Below are 15,962 nucleotides of genomic sequence, written 5' to 3'. Positions count from 1 at the left end.
GCAAATGCAGGCCAGTTTGGTCTATAAACAAATAAAAGTGAGCCACAGTGGGGCAGACACATGTCCTGGAGACAGCCCTGCTTTCGTTTGGCGTGTGTGTTATGAGTGAGTTGCCAAAACACTGAGCCAGGCTGGTGGAGGGTGGGCTCTGGGCAGCTCCTGACGGACGCCCAGCCGGGCCCCTGCAGCCCACAGTGTCAGAGACGGACGCTGTAAGCTCCAAAGAAGAAAAAATTCCCCTAGCCGGCTGGAGTGAGGGTGCTGGGAGGGGGAGGGGAGGAGCCCCTCAGACTCAGGCAGGTGCTGCCCTTCAGAGAGGGCACAGGGGTCTTCTGGGACTTGGCCGAGGAAGCCGCAGAGGTGCGCTCCAGGCCTGGCCCTGCCCCTGCCCCTGGGGCACATAGGGCTGGTCGCAGCCCCTCTGAGCACATCAGTCCCTGTTAACACAGACTCTTGCTCTTGGCAGGATTATTCTTATCACTGGGACATGTTCCTGGGAGCCCTGCTTGAGCATCTAGGCTCCTGCTGGCTTCTGTGATCAGGGGCACCCCTGACACCCTTGTCTAAAACGGGGTTTCTCAGCCTCGGCACGACTGACTTTGGGGGCTGGATAATTCTTTGTTGTGAGGGCCCAGCCTGTGCATTTCAGGATGTGTAGCAGCACACCCACCTTCTACCAGTTAGATGCCAGTAGCACCCCCTGTCCCTTCAACCCAAAATGTCTCAGGACTTTGACAAATTGTGCCCATTGATAACCACAGGTCTAAGGGGAGGGCTCAGGTCCGGAGGAGCCTTAGGACTGGCAGTTGCTGGACTGGTGGGACCTTGGGTGGGTCCCTTCATCTCTCCCCAGTCCTCGAATTTCTGCCTCTTGTCATGGGAACCAGAACTCTGGGCCTTGAGACAGAGGAAGGTGGGAGGTTGTTTGGGACCCAGAAAGGTGTTTTTAAGTTGGGCTGGCCAGGCTGGGATCACAGACTCCACCCCACCCCCACCCCGGAGAGCACGAGGAGAGAGGCACGTCACGTGGTCAGGGAAGGTGGCTGGGAGCCCAGGTTTGTTTCCTTTGAGAACAGCTGCACTGGGTGCACAAAAATCATGCCCGCCTGTAGCATGAAACACACCTAACTGGTTTCTGGACCTTCTTCCTCCCAGCCACTTCTGATGGTTTCTGCTCCCGCTGCCTCCCTCCCCTGAGTGGCTGTTGATTCCATGCCCACCGTACCGTGTCCGGTCCTCTTTGCTTCTTACTGGGCTGTTGCAATACCTCCCAGTAGCTTTCCCTGCCTCCACTCTCCCCTCATCCACCCTCACCCATGATCTGCCCTCCACACTATAGTGTTTTTTTCTGAGAAACAGATCTTCATATCATCTTCTCCTGTCTAAACCCTTCAATGGCTCCCTATGGCCCTCAGGATAAAGCTCAAGCTCTTCAGGCTGCCCACTAGGCCTTTCGCTTTGCCCCCACTCACAGCCTCACCCTCATCCCTGGTGTTCCCCTCCTCTTCACATTCATCCCATTTTAGACCCTTGCAGTTCTCCCTTATGCCATGCTGTTTCATACCTCTGTGCCTTTGCACATTCTATTCCTTCTGCCTAGAGTATTTTTTTTTTAGAGTATTTTTGTGCTTTAGTTTATTGAACTCCTATTCACCCTTTAAAACCCAGTTTAGGACCCATCTCCTCTGTGAAACTTTCCCTGACCTCCCTGACTGAGCAATTTTTTCCTTCCCTGACCTGCTCTCCTACCCCATGTCAGCGAGGTTTTATTGACCGTCTCCCCTACTAGATTAAGAACTCCTGGAGGGAAGTTCCTTAAGCTCAATGATGCCCAGCCCCGAGACAGGCACATGGCATGGCCCAGTCAATGTTTGTTGAGTGGAATTTAATTCGGAGGCAGAGGGAGATTCAGCCCCTGTTAGCAAGGCAGAAGCCTCTCCCCTAGAAGGTCCAGACATGCCAAGAGAGAAAGGCTGCCTTTCCTACCATGGGAGCTTTGAGGACACCCAAATATAAACCAATTTAGGAATACACGGCAAGTCATTAATGTGGCACCACTGGTTCCAAAGGAGGAATCTAGAACCTTGAAGTTGAAAGGGGGCTCCAAGATCCAGCATTCTTATTTACAGGCAAGGAAATGGAGGCACAAAGAAGTGACATGCCCTTCCGTAGCACATCAACTGGAATGAGAATGCAGTCCCTGCAGCCCCAGTTTGGGGACTGTGACTGCTCTGAGTAGCCCTGAGTGACTCGCTATGGGGTGAGGCTCAGCCTCTGCACAGTGGGAACGGCCCCCGCCCCCCAGGGAGTCAGGGTGGGCGTCCTGCAGCCCATGCCACACGGCAGACCTTCACAGGGGCCAGTCTCCCCTCCTGCTGTGTGTGGGGAAGGTGCCAGCACCGAGGCCAGGCAGTTCAGAATCCGGAAGTCTGTCGGAGGCGACGGGCCAGGATTTACAACAGGAACTGCTGCTTCCTGAGAACACTGTGTTCCCAGGGGCCTCCCCCCTGCTCCCTGCACAGCCCTATCCACTCCATCCCACCTCACCCAGTCACCCATTACTGCAGGTTCAGCCTCTGCTTCCGAACCTGCAGCCACCCTCCTGAGAACCCCCCTCCCACCCCACCTTCCCATTGGCCAGCTGGACCTTGGCCTTGGCTATCCCATCCTCACCCCAAAGGCCTGAAACCTGCTCTGGTGTGAGGGACACAGGGCAGTTTGTCAGAGCTGCCTTGGTGTCGTGAGAGCTTGTATTATGGGACCAGAAGGGGTCTAATCCCATCTTTCTTTTTTCAGTATAGCTGCCACCTCCCACTGTCGATATCACAGTGAGACTGAGGTGGCCATAAGATGGATGTCAGATCAGAGGACTCAGAAGTACTCAGATCTTTACCATCCTCCCAGCCCCTCTCAGAAAAAGGTCAAGCAAAGTAATAGGATACTTTTTTACTAGCTGGGGCCTTGACCCTAAACCTAGGAACCAACACAGGACTACCTTTTTCCTCAGAATAGGGGCCCAGAGCCTTGGACCAAAGGGCCTCTTAACCCCACAAGGCCACACCCGGATTTCAGGCAAGCAGAGGCCAACACAGAAGCAGCAAGAGCCTGACATGTGGGCCTGCATGGCCCAGGTGGCCTTCCTGGGATCAGACTCAGGCTCACATTTTCTGAATGGAGCAGGCTTGGGGTGGGGCAGGAAGAGCCGTCTAGGGCTTCTTGCAACAAGTGGGGAGAGGGAGACGCATGGAGAAACATCTGTTCTAAGGGAAAGCGACCCCTGTGCCTTTGTCTCTAGTCTCAGCCCCCAGCTGGGCACTGCTCTGGCTTGCCCTGCAAGGGGCCACACCCTAGTGCACAGTGACCCTACCCACTAGCCCATAGGCCCCATCGACATCCTTGAATTGGGCCAGGGGGGCGGTGGGAAGGGACAGAGAGAACTTTTTTCCTCTCCAGGCAGAGGGCCACACCTGCACCTCCCTGCCCTGACATGCCTGGCTTTCTTTTTTATTTTTTTCAGCCTGCTTCCATGAAGTGACCCTGGAGGCCATTCTCCTTTTATCAAGTTTCCCAGGATCGCTGTGGAGCATTGGGTGGCAGACAACAAAAGTCACAGACGTGGGAGGTTGTGAGGGTTTTGCAGACCCTGCCTTCTTTTCTCAGGAGCCCCAGGATGCCTGGTGACCTCTGGGATTATGGCATTGTTTCCTAATTGGGCGACGTCCCTTTCCCACCTCTCAGATTTCTCCAGTTGCCCCCAAATCCTCCAAAAACTTCCCTCAGATAAAATGGAGTTGCAAGGCAGTTGCTGTAGTGAAAAAGTGGACCCAGCCAGACCTGGGATGCAATCTCTGTTTTCCCACTTTCTGGCTGTGAGAACTGGGACCAGTTCCTAGCCCCTCGGACTTGGGTTTGCTCAACTGCAGGATGGGGATGCTGTCTTCCAGGGAGGGGACCACTGGGATCCCACTCAGAGACAACCTGCATCGTGCCTGGTGGGATGAGATGCTCAGTGGTACCCAACAGTCATGCTGGATTAGCAAATAAACACCCATGATGGTAACGATAAAAAAAAGAACACTGAGAGGACACTTACTACATGCCAGATACTATGCTAAGGACTTAAATCTAATCCTATTTAATCCAAGAATAGCTCTATGGGGTAGGTACTATCATTATTCCCATTTTACAGAAGGAACTTGGGATACAAAGAGGTAAGTAACTTGTTGAAGAAGCAGAGTTAGGATTCAAACCAGAGACCTGGACTCCAGAGTGGTTACTTTAGGAAGAGGCGGCCAAAGGGGCAGAAGTGAGGCTGGGGTACCCATCAAACATGGCCCAGGGTTTTTTCTGTTCTTGAAGATGGGAACCCTCTGAAACATATGGTAAAGATCTCATTAGGGAGGTAGCCAGCCCCCTCGACTGTAGACGCTGCTCTCTGAGCCATCCCAGGTGGCTGTTTGGTGCGGAGAGCCACCTTTCCTGTCTGTTCGGGTCTCTGTTGAAAGACATCACCTAACCTCTTGCCCAACTCTGATGTATCCCAGGCAGCCCAGCCATCTGGGGATGGGGCGGGGGGCGGGAGGGGAGCAGTGCCTGGTATCTCAGAATGTGGAGGGAAGGGTCCTCCGCAGCACTCATGCTGGGGATTTGAGCCGGGAGCTGGGAGGGCAATGTTGCTGACTTGCAAAAGATATCTGCTGGCATGCGGACTGTGTGAAGGAAAGCTTGTAATTGTAGCCATAAATCAAGTGCAGACAGAGGAAAAACTGTCAGACTTTGGGGAGTTATTCTGTACAGAAGGGGTGGAAAAATGCAGCTGTGGTGTGAGAGCTGGGCTGGCTGGATATTGGCAGAGGTGGGACTCACGGGGTCACCATGGAGTGGAGGGGAGACCCCTGCTCCAGAAAGCTATTGCTGCAGCCCTCACTTGCAGGATGACAAAATGGCCAGCTCCCCAGAGAACGAGGCCTTTCATCGTGGGAGCTGTCCTGGGGGACAACTGTGAACAAGCCCAGCTTATCTTTAGCCCTCTTGTTCTCCTCTCTGTGGATTTGAGTTCTGGCCAGGCCACTTATAGCTCTGTGCCCTTTGGCAAGATGCTTAGAGGGAAATGACTATAAGTATTTGGTGCCTGCTATGTGCCAACTCCTGGAATTGGCCTCAGCTGGCGTGTAGTTTCTTCCTCAGTGATGGAACCTGACTTAATCCAAGCACCCACTCTCCCCCAGCCAGCCTTGTGCCTCAGCCCAGGCTGAGCCTATCTTTAGCTTCACAAGTTGGGTCCCGATTGGTTCAAGCCAATCATGAAGGTTCCATTCCTCTTGTCTGTGATTGGCTTAGGCATGGACATGTGACCCCATTCTGGCCAGTGAGATATAAGGGGGAAGTCTATTAGGGGTGCTTCAGAAGAAGATTTCTCATTCTCATAGGAGGAGATCTCTCTTACACCTCTGGATATTGTGCCTGGAACCACTGTAAGCATGTAGTTACCAACCCGAGGCTGACAAGAGCACCAAGGATAGCCGAGCAGAAATGTGGAAAGAACCTGGGTCCTTTGTGATGACATTGAGCTGCTAAATTAACCCTTGCTGGAGCCAGCCTAACTGTGATTTCTTGTTATGTGAGATGGTTTAAGCTACTTTTGAGTTGGGTTTCCTGCTAAAGGTAGTTATGTGTCCCTACCACTTCTTGCTTCACTGAAAAATGGGTAGAAGTATGTTCTCTTCCCCACGTTGGAGGGTCCTTAGCTGCATCTTTTGGTCCCTGTGGTGTCATTCTTTTAGCTTTTCATGTGACAAGTCACTCCCTCAGGTGCAAACATATCCCTAGGGTGTCAGGTTGTGTGGCTTCAAGTAACAACCACTTTGCCCCTGCAACTCTCAAGCCATTTTGCTAGACAGTGCTCATTACGGCAGGTGTATTCTCTTAGGCGGACATAAAATGATCTTAGGAAGTGCCTGTTCCATAAACGTCCCTCACATAGTATGTACTATTAATTAGAATTATGAGATATTTTACATTGCAAGCTTGCGTTGGGCGATCTTGGTGATTATTAAGCACCCACTGTCTAGTATTAGTATCAGAATGTCTTGCGTTTTCTGAATGTATATGAATTGAGGACTGAAAACTCCACAGATGCCTGTTGGAGATCTCTGGCTTTCTAACAAGGGATAATGTCGGAACTGCCCCACCTGCGTCTCCCTGCTCAGTGCTTTGCCTGGAGGGAGAAGCTGATTAATGTAGGACCATCAATTCTTTCTGGTGTCAAGAAGAGGAAGATTAAAGGCCTACATCTCTCCCTCCCCCAACACTTCGAAACCAGATAGCTGGGGCCATTCCAATGCTGGGGGGGCCAGGCAGTGGTTAGGGAGGAGTCCACTTCCCCCCGAGAGGACTCCCAGCCCCTGTCCCATATTTGACTAATGCATCCTAAACATGTAGACCTCTGCTTAATATCTTGGGGGTCAAGTGCTCAAGTCAAGCAATCCCCAGGTTGGACTCAGAAGACTGGAGCTGTTCCTACTGTTAGCCATAGTTCATTCCTCCTGTGGAGATCTGTAAATCCCTGGTTGAATCTGTGGGTCGATACTAAGGAGGGGAGGGGAGGGGGAGTGGGGGGAGGGGCAGGACTGCAGGAACTCTGAGCCCAGCTGAGCCCCAGTGAGGTAAGAAAGAGCTGGTCTCTCCAGGGACAACCTCCGTAGCCTGGGGACAGAGGTGGACCTCAGCCAGTAGGAGGCAGGGAGCTCCTTTGGACTTCACAGGACCAGTTGTCTTCAGGTGGGCCTCTTCTTATTCTTCTGGAAGCAGTGAGTGCCTTTCTGCCTACCTTCAGCTACAAGGAAAGTGAGCCAGTGACTCAGAGAGTAGCCCCTGAATTTACCAGGGTTCAAATCCTGGCTGTGTCATTGCTGTATGCCTGGCTGAGTGCTGGTTACACGACCGCTCTGTCCTGCTTGCCTCAGGCTCACAACGGGGAGAATCACAGCCTCCCTCTCCCCCTCGCCCACCCCCAGGGAATGATCAGGAGTGTTATAAGAGGTAGGACGCGGAGAGCTCTCAGATCAGCACGTGGTGGTGCCCTGCACATGGGAGTTCTTACCGTGAACTCCGGCCAGCCAGAAAGGGAGGCAACCAGCTGTGTTCCCTCCCAGAGGCCTCTGTAATCTGGTTGTAATCTCGTTTGTCAGAAACGTCTGTATGCCACACACTCTGAACCCCAGTCCTGATTTTCAAGCAGCCCTCACATTGGCTTGGTGAGGTAGGTGATCCTGCGTTATTGGTTTCCTCTTATCGATTCCTGTAAGTTAAGGAGGCTCGGAGAGCAGCTGAGTACATGTCAGCTCTGGGTAAGGAAGACAGGTATATCCTCAGAGCCCCTCCACCTGGCCCAGCCTGAGGTCCCCAGGAGGAGAACCTATGAGGACAACCGGCATCTTCTAATCTGGAAAACCCAGGCTTGCGGGGCCAGGGGCTGAGCCAGGGAAGGGGCTGGCAGGGAGGGCAGGCTGGTAAGCAGTCCTGGGACACTGACACGAGGGCTCCAGCGTGGAGAGGGAGAAGGGCTGGGGTGGGCAGCTGGCAGCCTGGCCTGTCCCACCCAGTAGGAGGACACGCACGGTGCTCAGAGACCTAAGGTGGGGACGCCGGACCAAGTCTAGAATGGCAGCTCCCCAGGGACTCTGGGGGCAGAAGTGAGGGGTGAGGGGCATTTAGGGCAGCTCCTCTCTGAACTGTGCCCTGGGTGTGCCCCATGTTGAGATGGAGTCCAGGGCTGGGGAATCACCTGTCCTATGCAAGAAGGGGGCTCTCGTGCCCAAGATACCTGGACACCTTTCTTCCAGTGGTGCTTGTAATTTTTCATGGGAGTTGCCTGCCCTCATCCACTATACCCCTGCCGCCTCCCTGCCCCCTAATAGCTGTCCCCCAAGCTAGACTGAGTTGCTTCTTCTGAAAAGTCTGCCTCTGGATTTTCTCTTTTTAGGCTAAAAAAGCTAACCATATTGGTAAAGAAAAGTTTGACAAAAAAGTCAGCTACCATCTTGCCAAACATCATCATTTTTTTCTGTTTTCTCCCAATCTTGGTCCAAGTGGTGGCCTACTTTCACCACACCATCCTGTGTCCTACCTGTAAATTTGGTGTCAGATGCCTGGTCGCCCGTCCTTTGATACATTAAGTTGGCTCAACACCCCTCCCAAGTAGACGGACACCCTCTGTCTGTAGTTCCAGGTCCAGGCTCCACCTTCTCCTCCCTGGGGCCTGACTTATATGGACCATGCCCACTTGCTCTCATGCCCCCCTGCTTTTGGTGGGGTTTGGCCAGTGGGGGTGAGGCACAAACCAGAGCTTGTAAAGAGGGAGGAGGGTAAATTTGGGGTATTCATCTATATTCCTTTGCTAGGGCTGCCATAACAGAGTACCATAGGCTGGGTAGCTTAAACAACAGAAATTTATTTCTCCCAGCTCTGGAGGTTAGAAGTCCAAGATCAAGGTTTCAGCAGGGTGGGTTTCTTCTGAGGCCTCTCCCTTTCGCTTGCAGATGGCCACTTTTCCACTGTCTTCTCACTCAGTCTTTCCTCTCTGTACTTCTGTTCCTGGTGTCACTTTGTGTGACCAAACTTCCTCTTCTTATAAGGATCCCAGCCAGATTGGATTAAGGCCCATCCTAACGACTTTGTCTAAAGTGAAGCACTTCTGTGAAGGCCTGTCTCCAAATACAGTCCCATTCTGAGACACTGGGGGTTATGGCTTCAACAGGAATTTGGGGGGATGAAATTCAACCCATAACATCATTCCCCCTACTCCCTCCCTGTGGGGTCACTGAGAGCCGTCTGTGCCTCTCAAACAGAAGGTCACAACTCTCGTCATGTGGCCCACAGCCTGTTCTGTCTCCGTCCCCACAGGCTTAGTGGAGTTAATGGTGCTGGGCTGTTACCAGCTCCATGGTATCCACACACACACAAAGCTTCCCACAGCTCTGTAAACAGTCCCTTCTTTCAACTCTCTCACATTATCCGTTTTGAGCGCGTCATCTGTTTCCTGCTGGGCCCCTGCCTGACACACCAGGTACGGTGGTAGACCCAGCAGCCCTCCTGGCAGCTCTGAGGGCACCTGTGCGGTGGGGTGGGAACCAGCCTGGAACAGCTGTCCTGTCACCTTGGCATTGGAATACTCTGTCCTGTCACTTACTAAAGGCACGAGGGTGGAGAAGGAGGTGACCCCATGCCATGACATAGCAAAGACCTTAAAACAGAATGTCACACTTTTTTTTTTTTTTTGGCCACACAACGTGCAGGATCTTAGTTCCCTGACCAGGTATCAAACCTGCGCCCCCTGCAGTGGAAGCGCCTGGTCATAACCACTGGACCACCAGAGAAGTCCCTGTCACACACTCCTAAGACTGTCGATGGCTATTCCTTCACACAGATACCAGCTGAATGCCTGAATGTTCTCCTTGGCAGTGCCTCTCTCCTCCAGCTGCCAGCCCCAACTCTCCAATTCCTGGTATTTCTTTCACATGAGGCAATTCGGTAGCCCTCCTCCACACTTTCAGCCTGTGCAGGCCATTCCCTGGGGGCTGCACGTATCACACCCAAAGACACCTCCTAGTCCTGGCCAAACCGAGGCTCTAGTTCTCTGGGGGAAGTCGCCATCACCTGTAAACTAACAATTCCCCCTTGTGCATTAGGGCCTCATTAGGCATCAAGGACTGGAATTATCCACCTGGTGTAAAAGGGCCCCAGACCCTCCCACCAGCAGCGTCTCCTCATGGGCTGCATGTTGCAATCACCTGGGAAACCTACAAAAAATACTGATGCCTGGGCCCCATCTCCAGAGGTCCTGATCGAGTTGGTCTGGGGTGTGACTGGGAGTAGGGATTTTAAAAAGCTCCCCAGCGGATTCTAGTGTGTGGCAATAGCTGGGAACCCCTGCCCTGCAGCGTTCTGCAGCTTTTTAGGCAGCAGTGACACTGAAGTTGTTCAAACCTCCCTAAATCAAAGTACTTCCTGGAGACCCCAGGGGCTGACTCTTGCTATTTGAGGTGATTGTAACACTAAAGTATCTTGAAATGCCCTGAGGTCCTGAGAGGAAGCATCCTCCTTTCTCACCAGAACCTTTTGAATCCTGACACTGCCCTGAGGTGGGATTCTCGTCCCAATCTGACTCCCACACCAAATTGTTTCCTTGTGACAACCATTAAAGATAAAATTTAAAAAATCATCTAAGAAGACGTGTGTAACCCATTGGAAATTTCAAGGCAGTGAGTCACACTCCGGGGCCCCCTCCGATCTTACGTGAGGTTGAGTCACTTTTTGTGAAGTCCGTGCACAGCAGAAGAAAATTGGAAGGCTCTCAAGATATGTGAGTATGTGCGTATGTGTGCATTTGTGTGAAAGAGAGAGAGGAGAGAGATGTCGTTTGCAGCTTTAAGAGACTGGCAGTAACTCTGAATTAACTTCAGAGATTCCTCATCCCGTCTCCACCACCAGGAGACACAGATGAAAGATAATCAGGAGAGACCCAGAACCTGGAGGTGGTGGAGCCACTGCGGAAATGCCACTCCTGGCCCAACCCCGACCTCCCCAGGGGCGTCCCCTGCATCACCATAGGCCTCACTCTGTTTTTCTAATTTCTTGAACCGCGCTGTCCAACAAGGTACCACTAGCCACCTGCGGCTGTGGAGCACTTGAAACGTAGCTCGTCTGGATTGAGATGTGCTGTAAGCATCACATACATGATTTTGAAGACTTAGTGTGAAGAAAAGAATGTAAAATATCTCGTTGATCATTTTCCGTATTGATTAGATGTTGAGATAATATTTTGGAGATACTGGGTTAAAGTTAATTAAAATTAATCTTATTAAAATTAATCTCACTTGTTTCTTTTTACCTGGGGTCCTGCCCCAAGCACCACCAGAGTGGAAACAAAGGGACAAAGACAACAGAACAGACACAGTCACAGAAACTTAGGAGCCAAAAATCAGATGGGGGAGGAGTCATGGACTTTATTGACCAGATCAAGTTGAATCTGACATTGCACTGGGTTGAATGGTGCGCCCTCTAAAATTCATGTCCACCTGGAACTTCAGAACGCGACCTGAACTGGAAATAGAATCTTTGTAATTGTTTAAGTTAAAATGACATTTTACTGGATTAAGGTGAGCCCTAAATCCAGTGACTGGTATCCTTATAAGGAGGCCATGTGAAGATCAAGACACAGAAAGGAAAGGTGGTGTGGTGAGGGCAGCAGAGACTGGAGGGAGACAGCAGAACACCAAGGAACACCGAGGAACGCCAAGGACTAACCAACAGAAGTTAACAAGAGGCAAGGAAGGATTCTTCCCTAGAGCCTTCAGAGGGAGCACGGCCCTGCCCACACCTTGATTTTAGACTTCCACCCTCCAGAATTATGAGAGAATAAATTTTTATTATTATTATTTTATTTATTATTTTTTTTTTGCGGTACGCGGGCCTCTCACTGTTGTGGCCTCTCCTGTTGCGGAGCACAGGCTCCGGACGCGCAGGCTCAGTGACCATGGCTCACGGGCCCAGCCGTTCCGCGGCATGTGGGATCTTCCCAGACTGGGGCACGAACCCACATCCCCTGCATCAGCAGGCGGACTCTCAACCACCGCGCTACCGGGGAAGCCCAATTTTTATTATTTTAACCCACCCTGTTTGTGGCACTTTTTTCTAGCTACCCTAGGAAGCGAATATACTTAGCATGAAAAAAAAGAATGTAAACTATCTCATCGATAATGTTTTATGTTAATTAAAGGCTGAAATGATAAGTTTCATTTGAGTTAATATAAATATATTGGGTTAAATAAAACGTATCATTCAAACAAATATCTTTTTTAAAAATGTGGCTGTTAGAAAACATTAAATTACAGATACAACTCTCATTTATGGCTTGCGTTTTATTTCTGTGGTACAGTGGTGTTGCAGAGTGAAGGAAACACTGTGTCAGATGCTGGGGTTCTTCATCTGGAGAAGAGAAAGTGGTGAAGCTTTGGAACCCGAAGTCACAAAGGTAGGAAAGGTTTTTTCACAAAGCCCAGCAGACGAGGACATGTCAGCATTTCAGCATGAGTTTTAGGCCTGGAGGAGCGTGGAGGACCTTGGATGGGATGGCAAGAGAGATCGGGAAATTTCTTCCTTTACCTGTAGAATAGGGACTCTGTGCTGCTTCTGGCAGGGGGCAGGGAGTGGACCCCTGCTCAGAGGACAATCACCCCTCCCCAAAAGGGGTTCCTGCTCAAGGAAGGCCAAGCAGGCAGGAGGCAGGCCGGTTGAGGTAGTCTCTCTCCTGGGAGCCAGAGCCCCATACTTCTCACCCTTTCAAAGGCAGCGACCCACAGCCAGGCCACAGTTCTGGAATGCTGCCGGAACACCGGTGCTGGCTGTAGACAGTGTGGAGAGGGATCTTGGGGTTACCCAAACACCTCCCTGGCTCCAGGGGATGGTAGGCAGGGGGACGGAAGGTGGGGAGAAAGAAGCCACCTGGCTTAGCCAGTCTCGACTCCTCTGTTTACCTTGGCCGAAGCTGAGATTCCTCTCAAGGTTCCTGCCCTGAGACATCAGCACGCTGAGCTGGGTAGTGGCGACGGGCTATATTTCACCCTGTCCAGGCCGGAGGGGAACCAAAGATCATCCATGGGATGTGTGAGGTGTGCAGATCTCCCTTGAAGCATTGGCTGCATGACTGTCTTTGGAGGTGAGAGTTTAAGGGGGTAGGGATTCAATGAGTGGCCAGCCCAGAGCCCCAAACAGCCCACTTTTCAGGGGTTCTCGGGTTACAGGGCAGCAGGCTGGGCTGCTCCAGTTATTCTGAAGGTTTCAAGGGGGGCCGGAAGTGACCTTGAAACTACACTCTGGAGCCCGTCAGATTCCCCCCCACCCCGCCACCTCTGCGCTGTAGCACCCATCATTACTCTTATTGTTGTTATTGTTGGATGACTTTCCTACAAACACCTAAAAACACCCCAGGTGGGTCAAGAGCTCAGGTCATCCAGATTCCCCCATGCAGGCCACCTACACTTAACCAAGCCCCTCTGCGTTTGCTTTAAGGGACCCCGGTTATCCTTTCTGCCTCTGAGATTCCATCCCTGGGGAATTTGTCCCAGCAAAAATGCCAGCTCCTTCCAGGTGGAGTAATACAGCAAGTCTTTCTTTCCCCAGATATATATTGAGCGCCACAAGGCCACGAGCCAGATCTGGTCCTGTAACTGAAGCACAGAGGGAACAGTGCTTCGTTCAAACCCGCTGATAGGATTAGCTCTGCCATCGCCCCTCTGGGCAGCTCTGCAGGAGCTCTTGGAGCACGGGGTGCTGGTGGGGGGCAGTGCCTGTGTTCGGGCTGCTCAGGGGAGCACGAGTTATGACCACAGAACTACTGGCCAGGCCAAGGGCTCTGGCTCCAGCCGCTGTGTGGCTCCCACTCAGCGTGGTGTCAGAGCCAGGGTGAGAGCCGTGTTCCGGCCTCGTCCAGTCCCCTGTGGGATCTGGGTGCCTCGGCCTTTCTCAGCAGGGAACCTGCTTTCCTCCTGGGGCCGTCTCCAGCTCCCAGGACTCTCCTCCCGTCTGCTTCTTTCTCCAGTGTTTAGAAAATGTCATCTTGAGTGGCCAGGGCTGTGAGGGGCTCTGGGAGCAAGGAGAGGTTTGCTGCGGGGTGATGGGGGTCCCCCAGGGCCTGGTTTCAGAGCTCAAAGCTTGTCAGAGTTGGAGGAGCTGCGAGAGACCGGCCGCTCCTGCCAGATGCCTCCTCCCTGGGCCCCGACAGCCCACCTCTACCTCACCTTGGGAAGTCGAGATTTGTAGATTTGATAGATGAGGGAGAGAATGAGATGCTTTCTCTCTCCCCGATCTTCCCCCTGCCCACTAGCACATCTTCAAACAGGAAATCAAGGGCCACCCCCTCTGTTTTTCTTGGTCAGCGCAAGACCAGGAGACTGATGCCATCTGCTTAGGAGGATGCCGCCCTGGCCATGCGGTTCAGACAGTTGTCCTACTAGGGCAGCCCTGGATCTGGGGCTTGCCCTTTCAGGGGATGGCACAGATTTTAAGAACTAGGTGCCCTGGGGTGACAGAGACCCCCCAGCCTGCTTTCCCTCAGAGCCTAGAAGGACTCAAATCACCAGCTCTTCTAGTCTCTTGGTCATTGTCCAGTTCTCACGACAATTGAAAGGAAAGAAATGGACTTTAATTCCAGCAGTGGAGATATAACTAGAATGGGGGTGGGGTGTCTTGAGACTGGGGGCCCTGGGGCTGCTGATGGAGCTCTCCCCACCCCGGGCAAGGTGTTCACAGACCAGCACCTTCCTGTGGGCCTCACTGGTACCTGGTGGAGGCAGAACCAGGAGACAGAAGTTTCCTCCATATCTTTCCAGACTTAGGTTTTTATAATTAGACCTGGAAAAACTTCTTTTTCTTTCTTCATTTCTTTGAAAAAGCAAGATTGGCTTAAATACAAAGTGATCACGGGAGCTTTTTGAAAGCAGAAAAAAGAGAGAGATGGCCTTTTGAGAATAATGCTTCATTTCTGTGCTCCATTTCCCCATCCCACCCCCATGGCTCCCGCCCCTGCCTCATCAGGAAAAAATGCCCCTGCTGAGGCCTCGCCTCTGGAGGAGATGGAAGACCAGGTAACCTCCCCCCTCCGCCCCGCCATGTGTCCAAGACATTTTCCCCAAGGGCCCAACTGCTTGCAAAGCCTCTAAGAAAACCTTGGCCAACCTCCTGGCCCAGCTGCTGGCCTCAAACCCGAGCTGCTTGGCCCATCCAGGAAGCCCGTAAATCCCCCAGTCGGCAAGAAACCGCACTCGAGCTTGCTCGCCCCTTCACTCAGATGCCTGGCTGCAGGCCCTGGGCTGTCCTCAGCCAGTCTAGAAGTCAGTGTAAATAAGCACATTTCTCTGAGGCAGACCTCATTTTCTGAGGAATCGTATTCCCTCAGAGGCATCACTAATCAAAAAGTCCATTGTTCCCTTTGGGGGCCACAGATCTTCCCCACTTGACAGTTGATATTTAATTGATGGCTGCTGTCCTCCATAGAGTTTTTAGCATATCACATGGTATTAGTACAGTTCCAGCAAAGTGTTAACTCCTTTGCCCCCAGGGCAGAGAGTGGTGGTTCTCCTAATATCTATTGAACCTGTTATAAGCCCCCAAAGGGTAGATGCACATATATCATAGGTCAAAAATTCAAATGTCCTGCCTTCTCTGAGGCCAGAACCGAGCACAGCTTGCAGATGGGTGTTCTGGGAGTTGAGGTAGACTGGGAGCAGTGTGCTGCTCATGACTGCTTCAAGTCTGGGGGGAAAGAAGGAACTTTAGTCTCGAGGGTGGAAGGGCTGCAGAAACAGTGTAGAAGCCTCACGGATGTGAGACGTCATTATTAGGGGGGCAAAAGTTGGCAGCTGGGGTGGAATTTGGGGCCCCACCAGGGCCATGCCGCTGAGGTAGGGCAGATGAAGACGACAGCTCATGAAGTAAGTCTTCAGATGCTGGGCATGGCGCTGGGCAGGAGAAAGCAGGAGAGTCCCAGGCACAGCCCAGGCTGCCACAGGGCAGCTCAGGAGCATCAGAGGGAGGCTGTGGGCCAGACTGGCCTGTGTCCTAGCCCATCCCAACTCCTCTGGCTACCCGGCCTCGGGCCATGCTTCATCCTTACACCTCAGTTTCTTTATCTGTGGCAGGGGATGGTGATGTTGAAGGAAAGATAGAAACACAAGGGCTGTGGAAAATGCTTACTGCAAGAAAGGAGCCTACTGAGGAGGGGTGACTGCTATGGGGACCCCCGGCCAAGTCTTACCAGCTGAGTTCCATCTTGGGCCCAGGAGCCGGCAGGGTTTATAACCATAAACAATCCCGAGATGGTTCTTGAACCATAGTGCCCAACAGGTGGGCAGTCCTGGTCCCCTAGCAGGCACACAGCCTGTTTTTTCTCTGTTGGCCAGGGG

The sequence above is a fragment of the Mesoplodon mirus genome (genome assembly GCF_964341445.2).
Source record: "Mesoplodon mirus genome assembly, chromosome: 14".
NCBI classification, from domain to species: domain Eukaryota; kingdom Metazoa; phylum Chordata; class Mammalia; order Artiodactyla; family Ziphiidae; genus Mesoplodon; species Mesoplodon mirus.
The sequence above is the reverse complement of the archived record's forward strand: the minus strand, read 5'-3'. Positions refer to the sequence as shown.